We start from the raw sequence: 17,957 nt of genomic DNA, 5'->3' as shown, positions 1-17,957 counted from the left end.
TTGGGGGTCTCTCCAGCGCGGCGTGGCCGTAGTTGCAAGTTGACGCCCCTTGAGATGCCGATGTTGAGGGGCACTCGGATTTCCTCTGATGAGCAGGTAAGACGAGTTTGATAATGTAGTAAATGCATTCTAAAGACTACTTCCGTGTCCATTTCCTAATTCTCCCCCTGCCCACTGTTTCACAGGTTAGGCTCGGTGCGAGTGGAGATTGGCTTGCATATGTACGGGAGGGTACCAACATCAATTTGCACAACATTTACAACGGTGACACCGCTCCCGTAGAACCTTTGTCCAACATTGGGATCAGACATGCAACGGGCCACCGCATGAATTGGTACGATGGAACCACATTGAGATTGAATAAGAAAGCACGAACCTTGCACATGGCGGTCAAAGGCGGACCATGCTGTCTGCGGCCGATTTGATGTCGTACGAGTAGGAAGACGCTGTGCTCCTTTCTAACCGCATATTCACGGTGACAAACCAGGGGACTTATTTTTTATGGGACACATCCTACGATATACTCCCTCTCTCCCAGTTTATTTGTTTTGAATCTTTTCGTTTTGTAAGTTTCAAATTCAAATTTAGAGCTCCCCATCACATGTTGAGATTACAATGTCCATTAAATCGTTGCGTGCATGTATAGTAAAGAAACAAATCTCGAGTTTGGCACGAGTTCGTGCTGCGGGAGCACCACAAGCCCTGGCGCAAGAGTTACATTTCCCTCTTAGGGCCGTCGGGACTGAGCTTCAACGCCTTACTACACCTACCTTTGAGTCAATAACATGTGGAACCGATAGGTGACTAGTCCACATGTAATGCTCCCGTGGGCAGAGGGGCAGTGGGGCCAAGAGGGGTGAGCCGCAGGTCGGGGGACGTGTGGTTTCATGGGTTCGAGCGGCATCGTGGGAATCGCGGGTGGCTGTGGTAGAAACTTGATGCTCGCCGCATTTTAGGTGGCCCACATGTCATGCACACAAAGGCAGAGGGGCGATGCGGCTGAGAGGGGTGAGGCGCACGTCGGGGGGCGTGGTGCCGTGGGTTGGAGAGGCATCGTGGGAATCGCAAGATGAAACATGATGGTCGCCATAGTTGAACTTCCATGGACAAGCTGTCATGTCTACGGACACATGCACTGCATACCGATCACTGGAAGGAGTAGCAGAGAAAGCTATATATGCGGATAAATAGTTCCTTATAGTCAAGCGGACCCACGCTACTACTCTGTTCCAGAGACATGCACACCATCGAAATAGTCCATCTATATCAATATGCACCGAGAGGGAATAATTTTTTTACAAGAGAGGAAATAGTTCATCCATCCATAATGCCCTCCTGCTGGTGCAGCTTTTCTTCTTCTTCTTCTTGTTCTCATTCTCTGTGGGAGACAGCTTCGCAACAAGCTCTTTGGACCTTGCAGCTATCTCGAAACTCACACGGGCATCGAGGGCAGCATATTTTATCCGCTCGTATGTCAAGGGATAATTCTCCCATCCAGACGACCTTAATGCCACCGTCTTGTCACCCTTCTGAAGATTTGTACCGAGCGAAAAAATTTCTACGTCGAATAGGGATGGTGTTTGTTTATCACAAACTTCTACAGGAATTTTGATTCTGGTTTGTAGGTTAGCGATGCTTTTCAAATCAAGGTTGTACGGCTCCAGCTTCTGTTTGTCCCCTTCGATGGCTGCCCCACAGAAGTATACGTCCTCCCGAGACAAGAAATCGTGAAGCTCACCTGGTATGGAGGGCGAGTGTATGATGTGGTACACCAAAACATCATCTTCGAGGCACAGCTGAAGGACGGTGGCGCGCTGGATCTTCCCAGGGGCACGCTCCGTGTACTCTGCGTCAAGACCGATGACCCTCGTCTCTACCTTTTCGAGGGAGTTGGATACATTGTTGATCCACTGCCGAACAACCCTTGGGTGGACGGTGACGGTGGCAACTATGCGCATCGAGCCTTCGACGAGGACATGTTGGACGCTAAAAACCTGCATCTCGATCTCTTTCGCCATTTGGAACCGCTGGAACGGAGGGCTATGGTTTGGAGAATTAGGATTAGATGGCTAGTCTAACTGAAGTACTAGATGATTATTTAAAGAGGTTAAAACAATGTGAACGCAGTGGGGTTTGGATGCAAATGAAGATGAAGGGGAGGTGAAGAAGCCGAGGAGAATCGGTTCCCGATGGAGAAGGAGTAAATGGGAGAAGTGGCGTGCAGGCAGTTGATTAGACGGTTAGGTAGACTAAACGAAAAGGCTATGCGGGTAGACTGATGAGTCGTACATGTTCGTGTACGTGCCCATCCTTCCTGATAGGTGGGACCTATGCAAACCAATAAAAAAATGTGTCGTAGTTTTTTTTTGAGCGCATGAGTGGGAGACACAACATTCTTTGGTTAAGGAATACTCTCTCCGTTTAGGTGAGTTTAAGTCACCTCATGAAAATCAGGTTTTCCCAAAACCTTTAGGCGTGGAGCATTAACTTCCTGCTCGATCCCCTCCCAGCCTCGTCAGCCAGAGTTCTCTTCCTCTGCTGCCACGTTCTACCTTTCCATTTTTCCTCTTCTCAAGTGTGGAACGATCTGCATGCCGTCCTTGATGCACCAGAACGACCACTGCATGCATCGCGGCAGAGCGTTGATTGGGCATGCATGAGAATTTGGTTCTGCTCGCAATATGGATGATAGCTGAACGATGAAGTGAACAGGCATGCTAGCACGGGAGACCTATTTACGCTATACAATACTGGAGTACTCATGTACCTACTAGTAGTAGTAGTAGTAGTAGTACAACTGTGGTACACTTGATGGTCAAAATACTATTCATCCGGTCCTCACAGTGAAGTGACAACACCCTGCGCCTGACACTAGTCCAGGCGGTGTGTTCGGATTACCAAAGTTAGCCTCACCCTGTGCATAGTGCAGTCTGTCACCGCCGTTGTACAGCACATTGGAGCCTCGCCTCGTCTCCCTCTCCGCTCCCATAGCACCACTCCATCTCCATCTCCTTCTCCATCTCCATCTCACTGTGCCCCCGTGTACCGTCGCCTCACTCGCCTCCCCAGTACCACTATTCCCTCGCTAGCCGCTCCAGCACTGACATCCTTCTCCCCCGTAAATCAAGCCCCCTTCCAAACTCCACCATGGCCGAACGCGAACCGTGCAGCATCCATATGAGCCACGATTGGAGCAATCTCCCCAGTGATATCCTCGACCTCTGTTGTTCGTGTATGGATATGTTGAGCACCCTGCGGCTGGCTACATGCTCGAGGGACATGCACACGGCCATCGTCGAAGCGAGGCCTAAGCTTTTCAAGACACCATGCTTGCTACTATCTGGTCTTGCGAGATTCGCTCACCATGATACGAAGGCATGCATGATGCCCCTCGACTTCAATCCGATCTCCATTAGCCGAAACTTCTTTGCAGGTATGTAGTGGGTCGCCATACATCATTTCCCTCGACATCGATCCGATCACCATCGCCCGGAACTCCTTGGCAGGTATGTACTGGGTCGGCATGAACTCCCACTGGATGGCTGCCTTCAGAGAAGACGGTAAAAAGTTGGTGCTCGTGAACTTCCAGACCTCCCATGAGATTATCCTTCCTCCGTTGGATGATATAGAGTATTACCATCGCGGTCCAAGTCATCTAGATTACTACGTCAGTTGGACGGACCTTGTTTTGCACAAGATTGTAATCTGCCAAGTGCCCACACGACATGCGAATTACGCAGACTTCAAGCTAATTGCCTTGTTCGACCGCGGACTCGCCTATCTTTACGCCGATGCCTTCTTTAGCCGGAGACAACTCGGCTCGCAGTGGATCATCGTCAAAGCTGATACACACTTCTGTGATGCTATTGAACACAATGGCATCATCTACGCGATCGACAAAGCAGATGGCACCACGTATTGCTGGGACGGCGCGTGTAAGTTGTTTCCTCTCATGTTAGTTTCCTCATTTTCATGATGTAGAAACATGCACCACACTGTTGGTTTCATCTAACCATACATTAGGGAAGTAATTGTGCATATGGAGAACTCTATATTTGGAAGTAGTGAAATCCTGCAATGCTTACCATGTGTACATACCTATATTCGCCCTTCAGCAATCAATGGCTAGAATAATATCCTCACAAAATTTTTGCCCACAGAACACGAGTATATAACAATGCATGGTCTGTTAGTTACCTTGAAGAATTTGTTTGTGAGGACAGAACATGATTACATAACATGCATGACATGGTAGTTTCCTGTGAAGAATCGATTGCGAGATAACATGAGTATAACCATGCATGGCACTTCTATATTTTCGAACCCAGTATACATTTCCCTGTATTTTCCTCCCAGTTCCAAGAGGGACATATCAATGCTGTTTCTTGCACTATCCTACTCATACTCTGAACAATGCTGATCTTACATTAACAATGCCTGTCCTTTTTGATATGATGCAGTGTCCCTACAGTTACTGCCCTTTGTAATCACACCACCTTTGCCAAAAACAGGGAAGCACAACTGGTTCCTCGCTCGATCAGACGGCGGCAAAACACTAATGATCATTCGGACACATGAGCCGGAAAAGTTATATTGGAAAAACCCCACTGTATACAAGCACCGTGTAATACGTGAGTATCCGGACAATGGCTGTTACGTCTATGAGCAGGATACCAGCTTGTTGGGGCCTTTAGGATTTTTTAGTTGGAGGCGGGTAAACAACCTTGGTTCACACTCTCTGTTTCTCGGACTCAATTATCCGATTAATCAGGAGATCATTGTTGGCAAGGACCTTGATGGCAGAGAGACTCTGTTTGCTATGGAAAACTATGTCTACACGGCGAGCCCTAGGAGTTCGGGAGCAAACTCCCCTGATTGTCAACGATACAGCCTGCAGCCAAAAGAAGGTGAGAATGACAAAGGCATCCAGATTAACTTTGATCCTTGGATGTCTCAATTACGACAGGTAGTGATGTGGTTCGAGCCTTCAGGTTGATAGGTAATTGGGCTGTTTCATCGAAAGGGTGGAGTACTGGTGTCTCCGGATCACTGGTCGCTGAAGCGGGGCTGCAAATTATGATGGTGTTGGATCATCTCTTCGAATGACTTTGTTGTCTTTACTGCCGGTTCTGGATGGGTAGTTCTTTCTTTTGTTATGCATATTCCTTGTCATTTGGTCATCCTCGTCTATGTCACTCTTACTATGTAATAGTTGCTTCTGTTTAGAATGTCATTCTCTTCTGGATCACGAGAGTCTGAGCGCTGCATATGGGTACGTTTTGGTGGTGTAGCAAGACTTCTTATGAACTATCATGTCTTGCTGTTTATGTCAGTAGTAGTCACTAGTCAGTGTTTGAATGTTGTATATATCGTTGTTTCGAACTATTTATTGTCTCGAACTACTGGTGGGTTAAATGAGGGCATCACCATTCTCCAGTGTTCAGAGTATATCTCCTTTTTTCAAGTTATATAATTTGAGCTCAGTGTCTTTTCGATGATGTTCACTTGTTTGGGCCAATGAGGTGTCGTTGAATATGGGCCGAGTAGTAACGCAATGCCAAACATGTCAATTATGACTCTTAGACCGGGCTCTAAAAAGATCCTGAAAAAAAGGCCGGGCTCTCCAAAAAAGAAAGAATAAGGACTCTTAGGCCGACATGTGGGCGCCACCGGTGTTTTCGTGCGCTTGCGCGCCGAGAGCATATTTGTGCGTGCTCGAAATTCATGCTACCTTTTCATCCCCAGTCTCCCGCCCTCCCCCACCTCTGGAATCTCGATTCCTACTCCAGTTCCCCCAAATCCCCCTCCTGTACTCCCTGTACTCAAGCGCACTATCATGTCGCCGGTCAACGCGGATCTCCGAGCCGGAGATCCTGAGGTCCGTCCTGCCTTCGGTCGTTGCGTGCTGTCGCTCAACAGTGGCATGGAGACACTTGACGGCCAGTTTGCCGGCAAAGTGCTGATGGCAACCATCAACGGCGACCGGCCTCCCGTCTCGCCGGATGACCTTGTCAAAGCTCTTGGCATTGCGCACGGCATCGAAATAAGTGACTTGCTCGTCGAAGTCTGTCCGCCACCGGCTGATTTCTTTGTCAGGTTCCGGACAACTTTCGACTTCAGTCGTGTGTTCGAGTCTTCCGGGCGTTTGTTCTGCGATGGCGCGCTGGTGAGCTTTGATCGGTGGCACCCAGTATGGGGCTCGGTGCCCTCTGAGCTTGAGTTTTTAACAAAGCTTACCTTCCACGCATGCCTCGATGTGCTTGGAACAACGAGTCCATGAACTAGCTTATCAACGACCTTGGAGGTGAGCTCGTAAGTATGTTTGTTCCTCCAGACAGCTGGGCTCTGACGGTTATGGCATGGATGAAGAAGCCGTCCACCATACCGAAGGTGATTAGTGTTGAGATACCGGTGCAGGAACCGGGGTTGTACTATTCGTCGCCACCAAGGCCGCCGCAGACCACGTTAGGGATGTACCTGTATCGAGTGTCCGTGCATGTCGAAGAAGTGGTCAATCCATCAATCGAAGTCCTGCCGCCGGCGCTGGTGCCAGGTTCCGTCGACAACGTCCATTACAGGAGTCAACGTCAGACTTTCCCCGTGTTGCTCGGAACGATGGATGGCACAGGTCCTACTACATCGCGCGGCGGAGGCCACTGCTTCTTTGGGAGAAGAGGCAGGGTTGGCTGCCTGGATGTGCTCTAATTTGAGGTAACAACTGAATCTTGTCAGATACTAGTTAAATCCGAGCTATGGGTGTGAAGCACTGATATGCCAGTACATTTGATTGTGACTTATTCTAATTTTGTACCTGAACTTTTTTAGAAAGGGCTGTACGTCAACTTAATGTGCTAGCAGAACTTATTGTGTTGTCTGTCTGTTTTCTTTGCACAACATTCAAGATATTTCTCTGTCATTGATAAAGACAATGAACCGTTATGTACGACTTCGTTGGTTTCAACATAGCCCTTCCCGTAGCGATCCACTGCTTCCATCCTGATTGTGCTGCCTGCGTGAAATTTTTGTATGCAAGTTCAGTGTGCTATGATGTTATATATGATTGTGTCAACTATATAAGTTTTTACTGAGCATCAGCAGTGCATATGGCTGAAAGATGTATTTACGAGCATCGGTCGATGGGTCTCTCTCTCTATCTCTCTCTCTCTCTCTCTCTCACACACACACACACACGCACACGCACACGCACAAGAGGGACCCGTTGAATTATTTATTTGCTCCTGACAGCTTTTAATTAGGTTCCACTGTAATCTAACTTTTTTTTAAGTTATTAATTGAGCTCAGTGACTTCAAAAAGTTGTACAGAAGCCTTGTTTGGGCCTTTCTGGCGTCGCTGAATGTGGGCTGAGTAACCATGTTAGGTTGTACTGTACTACACAGGCCTTTTTTCGCTATTTTTAAATAATACATTTTTTATTAATTTTCATAAATATTACGCTGGGTAAATTGTTTTCAAAAATAATACACCGTCGGCCCGCTGCAGGCCGACTGGGCCTAGTCGGCCCACAGCCGGCCGATTGGATTCCAGTCGTCCTACAGCTGGCCGACTGGCCCCTGTCGGCCCACTGTGGGCTGATTGGGTCCTGTCGGCCCACTGTGGGCCGACTAGAGCTAATTGGCTCGTTGTGGGCTAATTGTTTTTGCAAAAGTGTTAATCATGTATTTAAAAAATATGTGTATTGTGACCTCCTCCGCTCGCTGTGGGCCCACTGTTGACTAAAAATATGTTTTAAAAAGTGTTAATCATGTATTTAAATTTTTTTAAATGTATGTATAAAAAATGTTCCTTATCTATACAATTTTTTTAAATGTGTGTATAAAAAATAGCTTTTTTTCAACATCAACAATGCAACTGGGCCGACAGTTGTACACAATATCCGGGTCAACTTGTTATTCTCCGCCCCGCTGGGCTGCAAACTTTCCTAGGAGGTATGCATTAGGCTTAACAAGAAAATGGACTTTAAGAAATAATAAATGGAATGTAGTTATAATAACTGGACAATTACTATGCACCAAACACATAATTAGTTTGAAAAATATATTATTTTGGAATTTGATAATCTTAATTTCATTACTTGTTGCGCCCGGAATATTTCGTTAGATTTTAACGTAATACAACTTTATTTTGAAATTATATTTAACCTGACTAGAAATTTCAGATAAAAATATTTCGGATCCCATCAAAATGTGGGAATTTTTTTGAATTCTGTTTTGAGCGGTTGTTTGAAATTATTAATCGTTGTCCTAGCTAGAAGTTCGGCTGTACTTTTAACAAACTGTAAATGGGCTGTAGTAAATTCCATTAGAATTAAAAAATGGGCGGTACATTCTTACAAATCGAAAATGGGCTATATGTTCTCTGCCAAATCCGAGCTGTGGGCCTACTAAGTTGACGCGTACCAAGGGCTTTGTCAACTTAGTCAATATAAACAATTCTAGCTGCAGTGATCGTACGATGTCCATCCAACGGCCATAGTGCTTCTTCAACCTCTGGTCTTCTTGCTCCAGCCGCCCAAAGCAGCACCGGTCATTTCGCGTGCTCCTACCTCCCATGGCCGGCTATGATGCCGCAGAGGCCTCACCGCCCCGTACTACTCCCACCGCTGGCCAGGCCATCCCTCTACTCACCCACACCCCCTGTTATTCTGTGGCAACGACAGCCTCACACCGCAGCCAAACCAGTGAACCCTCGTACTCCTCTCCGCGCAGGCTTCCACTGCTGCGTCTTCCCCGGCTGCGCGTCGTCCCCTTCCTAGGCCTCGTCGTCGTCCACTGCCCTGGTGCTCTCGGCACGGTGTGGTCAACGTGGTCAAGGAACGAGTTCCATCGGACGTGGACTGTACGTGGAGAGGCTGACAGCTGGGTCCACGGCCGCAGCAAGGAAGTGCCTCCTTATTACATGGAAAATAATGTTTCCTCCACCTGACAGCAGGGACCCACCGGACGGGCCACCGTATTTCGCGAAAAAAACATTTTCCCCTGACTGTTGGGACCCACCAGCTACACCTTCGCACGCAAGGAAGTGCGCCCGGGCAAAAAAAACGATTCGCCCCCCTGACTGCTGGGACCCACCAGCTACATCTTCGCATGCAAGGAAGTGCGTCCGGGCAAAAAAAAACCAAAATGATTCGCCCCCTGATTGCTGGGACCCACCAGCCCCTCGACTGCTGGGACCCACCAGCTACATCTTCGCACGCAAGGAAGTGCGTCCGGGCAAAAAAAATGATTGGCCCCCTGACTGCTGGGACCCACCAGCTACATCTTCGCAGGCAAGGAAGTGCCTGACAGTCGGGACCCACCTGGTCGAAGCGTACATAGCATTGTCATTCTGGTCGCGAACGTGTACGTACATATATACTGGTGGATGTAGAGGCGCGCACGTGTCGTAGTAGAGGCGCGCACGTGTCGTAGTAGAGGCGCGCACGTAGCATGTACACGTATGTATAGCGGCCAGGGTGCAAGAAAGAAAATATGGCCACGTATGTGTACATACGGGCGGGGTCTCGAACGCCTACTCGCGCATACGTACGGCGAGGGCTCGTGTACATGGCTGGGTTGGAATGGAGAAACAGCGTCGTCGTCGTGTTCATGGGTCGGAACGGAATGCGTGGTTGTGTTCATTGGGAGGGCTTGGACAGAAGAGGCGATGGAAACGAGGCCTGGCGGACCGCACAACGGAGGAAACAGACCTCCTACGGTCGAAACGGGGATCCTGTTGATCGGGAGGGGTGTGGCGTACCATAAAACGGAGGAAACGGACCTCCTACGATCGAAACGGGGGTCCTGTTGATCGGGAGGGGTGTGGCGTACCGCAAAACGGAGGAAACGGACCTCCTACGGTCAGAACGGGGGTCCTGTTGATCGGGAGGGGTGTGGCGTACCGCAAAACGGAGGAAACAGACTTGTGTTGGAGCGCTACGGTCGAAATGGGGGTCCTGTTCATCGGGAGGGGTGTGGCGTACCGCAAAACGGGACTCCACGGGGATACTGTTCATCTCTACCGTCGACCCCCTCCAGCCTCCACGAGCTACTGTTCATCCACCGTCGACCTCCTCCAGCCTCCACGGGCTTCTGTTCATCCAGCCTCCACCGCGCGCTACTCCATCGGCTACTGTTCAACCACCACTCCACCGTCTATTGTTCATCCAACCCTCCACACCACGGGGTCCTGTTCAACCACCCCTCCACGGGCACCCCTCCACCGTCTACTGTTCATCCTGCCCTCCACACCACGGGGTCCTGTTCATCCACCCCTCCACGGGCACCCCTCCACGGTCTACTATTCATCCAGCCCTCCACCACACCACGGGGTCCTGTTCATCCAGAGGCAACGCCACCACTCATTGTTCATCCAAACCCCCCGCAACGCTCACTGTTCATCCCATCGACCGGCTTCAGTTTGCAGCAGTAGCCAAGGAATCGCTCGATCGGGTTCAGTTAACAGCCATCGATCGATCGCTCGGGTTCAATAACGTGTAGCCTGCAGTGCACTCGCTCGGGTTCAGTTAGAGCCCAACGCCTCGCTCGGGTTCAGTTAGAGCCAACGCCTCGCACACACGCGTGTACGTGTACGAGAGAAACGCGCATCGCTCGGCCCCGACCTCCCACCGTAACCGGGAACTCCTCAAAATTTTCCTCCCCCTCGCTTCTACCATGGTTTTTTCCGTCATGGACGGCCCAAAGAATGTCATGCAGCTGCGTCTCCGGCCCGCCCAGGACGAAAAGCCCATTTTCTGTCATGATTTTTTGTCATAGAAGTAGGAGCCCACCACATCTATGATGATACCGGGTTTTTTCACAATTATCGTCATAGAAGTTTCATATGTATGACAGAAAAAAATTTTGTTCGGCCCAAAATGTCACGGATGTGTCTTTTTTTTGTAGTGATGGTTATAGTTTTTGCGAAAAGCCAATTTTTCCCTACAACAGAGGAATAGATTTTAATTTAACTATCATGGTGGTTGAACAACATTGAGAAGGTTCCTCCAACTCAATCCCAATTAAAGTGATTAACATCCCAACAATATTAATTAAGAGTGATGAGATACATGTGATAACCCAAATACTAGATACTCAAGAATTGTCCATAACCGGGGACACGGCTAACCATGATTAGATTGTACACTCTGTAGAGGTTTGCGCACTTTTCCCCACAAGACTCGATCGCCTCCGTTGGATTTCTCGCACTACAAGGTGTTTGAGAAACTGATGACCGAGACACAGTCTTTCAGAAACATTAACTCTCTACTCCGGACAGACCATACCAAACCTACATCCCACTACCTGCTGATCTGCCTCTTCAAGAGCTTCACGTAACTTTCTCAACGATGCTAGAGCCCATAATAGCTTGTGGCTGCACACGGAAGTTTCTAGCATGAATCATCTCAGTTCCCTTTTAGCCTGGGTGGCGGTCCATAGGAAGATCACACGGGTACTCCGGGATTTCCAAAAAAATATAGGCAACACTGGGTACTCCAGGTGCCTCAATCCACCCAGATGTTAATTTAAATTGCCACCTTAAGTTGAACCATTAATTAACAATCTCACATCTGTCATGGATTTCACTCAAACCCAAACCACGTCTACGAGCATAGCATAGCATAGTAATATAAGCAAACGTAGAAGTAACTCCCAGGGTTTGATAGTAATAGGGTAATAGGTTCTACCTCAACAACTACTTCCCAACCCACATGTTAAAGACATCCTAATTATGCAATGTTTGAGGGGTGAAACTAATGCATAAAAACTGGGTATGAGAAGAGTATGATCAATGTGTTACTTGCCTTGCTGACGATCCGCGAATCCTAGGGACTCGTAATAACACGCTTCGCACTCTGGGTGTTCTATCGCAAACAAACAATAACATACATAAGAAACAAGCAAAGATGCACAAGAAAAACTCAAATAAAAGAGGTTGACCAAAAAGTTCAACTTAAGAACTCCGGTTCGCAAAAAGAATCAAATCAAATGGAGCAACGAAACTCAAACGGCGAAAGAAAGAAGCTTCGTTTACTAATCTGAACCTAGGTCAAATTTTACAGTAGCAAAAACTTGTTTGAGTTGGTTAAACGGAAAGAGGGTTTTGAGACGAAACTCTAGGCGCTTGAATCGCCTGATTCCGACTAACGAGCGAAAAGATAAACAGAACTAAGATCGGATCAGAAATCATGATCAGAAAAAGCGCGGAATAAACCCGATAAAAGAAAACTGACGAATAGACTAACGAACGAGCGTTCGTTAGCTGTAACTAATGGACGAAAACCGTTCGTTAAAACGAACATACGAACGAGCGTCCGCAAACTAGAAGAACCGAAAAAAACCGGCGAACCGAGAAAAAAAATGAATCTAGGGTTTTGAAAAAAACCGAACGGTTTTAAAAAAACTGGCGGCTCGGATCCGGCGGATACCTCCGGCGAGGCGGCTGCGGGGCGGCGGGGCTGTGGCTCGCGGGGCGGCGGGCTTGGCGGCGACGGCGGCGGGGCTGCAAGCAGCGGCGCGGGCGGCGGCGGCTGCGGGCGGCGGGGCTGTGGCGGCGGTGGTGTGGGGTTTGGGCGGTGGGGCGGCGGTATATAAAGGGGCGGGGTGACGTCTTGGAGGAGGGGCAAGGCGCGGCGGCGGAGAGGAGTCCGGCTCGGACTCCAAGTCCGAGTTGGCGGCGGCGGCGGCGGCTGCGGGCCGGCCTGGCTCGGCTGGGCCTTTGGCCCAGTGGGCACGGGGAAACTTTTTTTAAAATAATTTCGCCGACCAAAATAAAATCCTAGAAAAATAAATAAAAATCTAAAAGTGCCAAAACAAATTTTCACCGTCTAAATAAAATATTTAGAACGAGATGAACATTTTCTTGGCCCTAAAATGCAACTTTGAAAACGTGAAATTTTTTTCTAATGCAAATAAAATCCAACTAAAATCAAGTAAAATCAAATAAAAGATTTTAACATTTTCCTCCAATATTTCAATTATTTTGGAGAAGTCATATTATCTCCTCTCATTTATTTTGATAAGAAATATTTTTCGGAGAGAAAAATAATTAAAATCAAAATCCTCGTTTCATTATTTAATAAAATCAAATATGAAAAACTGGGAAAATCCTCAACTCTCTCCGTGGGTCCTTGAGTTGCTTAGGGTTTCGAGGATTTGCGGAACGGAAAATGCAATAAAATATGATATGCATGGATGACTATGTATAATATTCCAAATTGAAAATTTGGTTTGTTACACCCTCCTCGTCATGGAGAGCGCCGGGATGATGAAGATGGCCACCGGAGAGGGATTCCCCCTCCGGCAGGGTGCCGGAACGGGTCTAGATTGGCTTTCGGTGGCTACGGAGGCTTCTGGCGGCGTGACTCCCGATCTATTGTGCTCCCCGATCGTTTTAAGGTATATGGATATATATAGGCGGAAGAAATACATCAGGGGAGCCACGAGGGGCCCACGAGGGTGGAGGGCGCGCCCAGGGGGGTGGGCGCGCCCCCTGCCTCGTGGCTTCCTTGTTGCTTCCCTTACGTACACTCCAAGTCTTCCGGATTGCTTCCGTTCCAAAAATAAGTTCCGTGAAGTTTCAGGTCAATTGGACTCCGTTTGATTTTCCTTTTCTGCGATACTCTAAAACAAGGTAAAAACAGAAACTGGCACTGGGCTCTGGGTTAATAGGTTAGTCCCCAAAATAATATAAAAGTGTCTAATAAAGCCCATAAACATCCAAAAGAGATAATATAATAGCATGGAACAATCAAAAATTATAGATACGTTGGAGACGTATCAGCATCCCCAAGCTTAATTCTTGCTCGTCCTCGAGTAGGTAAATGATAAAACCAGAATTTTTGATGTGGAATGCTACCTAACATATTCATCATGTATTTATCTTTATTGTGGCAAGAATATTCAGATCCATAAGATTCAAGACAAAAGTTTAATATTGACATAAAAACAATAATACTTCAAGCATACTAACTAAGCAATCACGTCTTCTCAAAATAACATGGCCAAAGAAAGTTCATCCCTACAAAATCATATAGTTTGGTCATGCTCCATTTTCGTCACACAAGAATGCTCTCATCATGCACAACCCCGATGACAAGCCAAGCAATTGTTTCATACTTTAGTAATCTCAAACCTATAAACTTTCACGCAATATATGAGCGCGAGCCATGAATATAGCACTATGGGTGGAATAGAATATGATGGGGGTTATGTGGAGAAGACAAAAAGGAGAAAGTCTCACATCAACGAGGCTAATTAATGGGCTAAGGATATGCCCATCGATTGATGTTAATGCAAGGAGTAGGGATTGCCATGCAACGGATGCACTAGAGCTATAAATGTATGAAAGCTCAACAAAAGAAACTAAGTGGGTGTGCATCTAACTTGCTTGCTCACGAAGACCTAGGGCACATGAGGAGGCCCATTGTTGGAATATACAAGCCAAGTTCTATAATGAAAATTTCCCACTCGTATATAAAAGTGACAAAACAAGAGACTCTCTATCATGAAGATCCTGGTGCTACTTTGAAGCACAAGTGTGGAAAAAGGATAGTAGCATTATCCCTTTTATTTTTTATTTTTATTTTTTATTTGGCCTTTCCTTTTTTATTTGGCCTTTCTTTCTTATTCGGCCCTTTTTGGCCTTTTTTGGGACAATTCTCTATGAATGATGATCATCACACTTCTATTTACTTACAACTCAAGAATTACAACTCGATACTTAGAACAAGATATGACTCTATATGAATGCCTCCGGCGGTGTATCGGGATTGCGATGAATCAAGTGTGACATGTATGAAAAATTATGAACGGTGGCTTTGCCACAAATACGATGTCAACTACATGATCATGCAAAGCAATATGACAATGATGAATGTGTCATGATAAACGGGATGGTGGAAAGTTGCATGGCAATATATCTCGGAATGGCTATGGAAATGCCATAATAGGTAGGTATGGTGGCTGTTTTGAGGAAGATATAAGGAGGTTTATGTGTGATAGAGTGTATCATATCACGGGGTTTGGATGCACTGGTGAAGTTTGCACCAACTCTCAATGTGAGAAAGGGCAATGCACGGTACCGAAGAGGCTAGCAATGATGGAAGGGTAAGAGTGCGTATAATCCATGGACTCAACATTAGTCATAAAGAACTCACATACTTATTGCAAAAATATACAAGTAATCAAAAACCAAGCACTACGCGCATGCTCCTAGGGGGATAGATTGGTAGGAAAAGACCATTGCTCGTCCCCGACCACCACTCATAAGGAAGACAATCAAATAACACCTCATGTTTCAAATTTGTTACACAACGTTTACCATACGTGCATGACACGGGACTTGCAAACTTCAACACAAGTATTCCTCAAATTCACAACTACTAAACTAGCACAACTTTGATATCACTATCTCCATATCTCAAAACAATCATCAAGTATCAAACTTCTCTTAGTATTCAATTCACTTTATATGAAAGTTTTTATTATATCCCTCTTTGATGCCCATCATACTAGGACTAGTTTCATAACCAAAGCAAACTACCATGCTATTCTAAAGACTCTCAAAATAATATAAGTGAAGCACGAGAGTTCATCTATTTCTTCAAAATAAAACCACCACCGTGCTCTAAAAAGATATAAGTGAAGTACTAGAGCAAATGACAAACTACTCCGAAAGATCTAAGTGAAGATCAATGAGTAGTCGAATAATTATGCAACTATGTGAAGACTCTCTAACATTTAAGAATTTCAGATCTTGGTATTTTATTCAAACAGCAAGTAAAAGAAAAGAAAATAAAATGACGGTCCAAGCAAAACACATATCATGTGGCGAATAAAAATATAGCTCCAAGTAAAGTTACCGATGAATGAAGACGAAAGAGGGGATGCCTTCCGGGGCATCCCCAAGCTTAGGCTTTTGGTTGTCCTTGAATATTACCTTGGGGTGCCTTCGGCATCCCCAAGCTTAGGCTCTTGACACTCCTTATTCCATAGTCCATCGAATCTTTACCCAAAAAGTTGAAAACTTCACAACACAAAACTTAACAGAAAACTCGTAAGCTCCGTTAGCGGAAGAAAACAAAACACCACTTCAAGGTACTATAACGAACTCATTCTAAATTCATATTGGTGTAATATCTACTGTATTCCAACTTCTCTATGGTTCATACCCTCCGATACTACTCATAGATTCATCAAAATAAGCAAACAACACCATGAAAACAGAATCTGTCAAAAACAGAACAGTCTGTAGTAATCTTAATCAAACGTATACTTATGGAACTCATGAAATTCTCAAATAAATTGCTGGACGTGAGGAATTTGTCTATTAATCATCTTCAAAAAGAATTAACTAAATAGCACTCTTCAATAAAAAATGGCAGCAGTTCTCGTGAGCGCTAAAGTTTCTGTTTTTTACAGCAAGATCAACAAGACTTTCCCCAAGTCTTCCCAAAGGTTCTACTTGGCACAAACACTAATTAAAAGCATAAAACCACATCTAAACAGAGGCTAGATGAATTATTTATTACTAAACAGGAACAAAAAGTAAGGAATAAAAATAAAGTTGGGTTGCCTCCCAACAAGCGCTATCGTTTAACGCCCCTAGCTAGGCATGATGATTTCAACGATGCTCACATAAAAGATAAGAATTGTAACATAAAGAGAGCATCATGAAGAATATGACTAGCACATTTAAGTCTAACCCACTTCCTATGCATAGGGATTTTGTGAGCAAACAACTTATGGGAACAAGAATCAACTTGCATAGGAAGGTAAAACAAGCATAACTTCAAAACTTTAAGCACATAGAGAGGAAACTTGATATTATTGCAATTCCTACAAGCATATATTCCTCCCTCATAATAATTTTCAAAAGCATCATGAATGAATTCAACAATATAACCAGCACCTAAAGCATTCTTTTCATTATCTACAAGCATACAAAATTTACTACTCTCCACATAAGCAAAATTCTTCTCATTCGGAATAGTGGGAGTATCATAAGAGACTCGGATACTATAAATTGTTTCCACATTAAAAGAGTAATGTTCAGAAAAGGGGTAATCATAATAATGACAAGTTTTATAAATATAATCACTACTTTTTATAGCATAACTATCATCACAATAATCATCATAAGTAGGAGGCATGCTATCATCATTATAAATTTGCATATCAAAACTTTGGAGACAAAAAAATATCATCTTCATTAAACATAGCATCCCCAAGCTTGGGACAGACATTAATTTCAGCAAATATATTCTCAAAAACATCGTCTTCATCAAACATAGCATCCCCAATCTTGGCCCTTTTCATATCATAAGCATAATCACTCTCATCATTAATAGTATGGATAGCACCAATAGTATAGCAATTATCATATTCTTCCAAGCAAGTGACAAAAAGATTTTCAAGATCATAAGAAGTATCATTATATTCCACAATTATATTTTCATGATGCAAAATAGTAATAGGAGCAGCATTATTTCGGAGAGATATCTTTTTACCTCTTCCTTTTTCTTTTCTTCTTCTTCACAACATCATGTGTGGGTTCAATCCTCTTTTTGGAGCTCCTTATTAATGAGATTGGTTGAATAGGAGGCTCCTCCTCGTTACCTGATTCATCATAAGAAATAATAGGAGGGTATTGGGAAGTCTCTTCCCTTTCATTAGTATTCTCTTTATCTTCTATTTGTTTTCTTTTCTTTATGTAGTTGGCAATATAAGGATTTTCAATACAATTCACCGCACAATACATATAAATTTCCTCTAGATCAAAATGAAGAACTCTATCAAGGGAAAATTCTGGAATATCCTTAGTTATACGTTTCATTTCTTCATAACCCAAGAGCAAACTAAGTTCATTATGATGTGCAAGGGAAATCAAGTCATCACAACTTTTGGATACGATACGATCATGAAACAATTTGCATTGGGTACTGAAATGATCATGTTCA

Source organism: Triticum urartu, chromosome 1A (assembly GCF_056163025.1).
Source record: "Triticum urartu cultivar PI428250 chromosome 1A, HENAU_Tu73, whole genome shotgun sequence".
Taxonomy (NCBI): Eukaryota; Viridiplantae; Streptophyta; class Magnoliopsida; order Poales; family Poaceae; genus Triticum; species Triticum urartu.
This window is presented reverse-complemented; position numbering follows the sequence as displayed.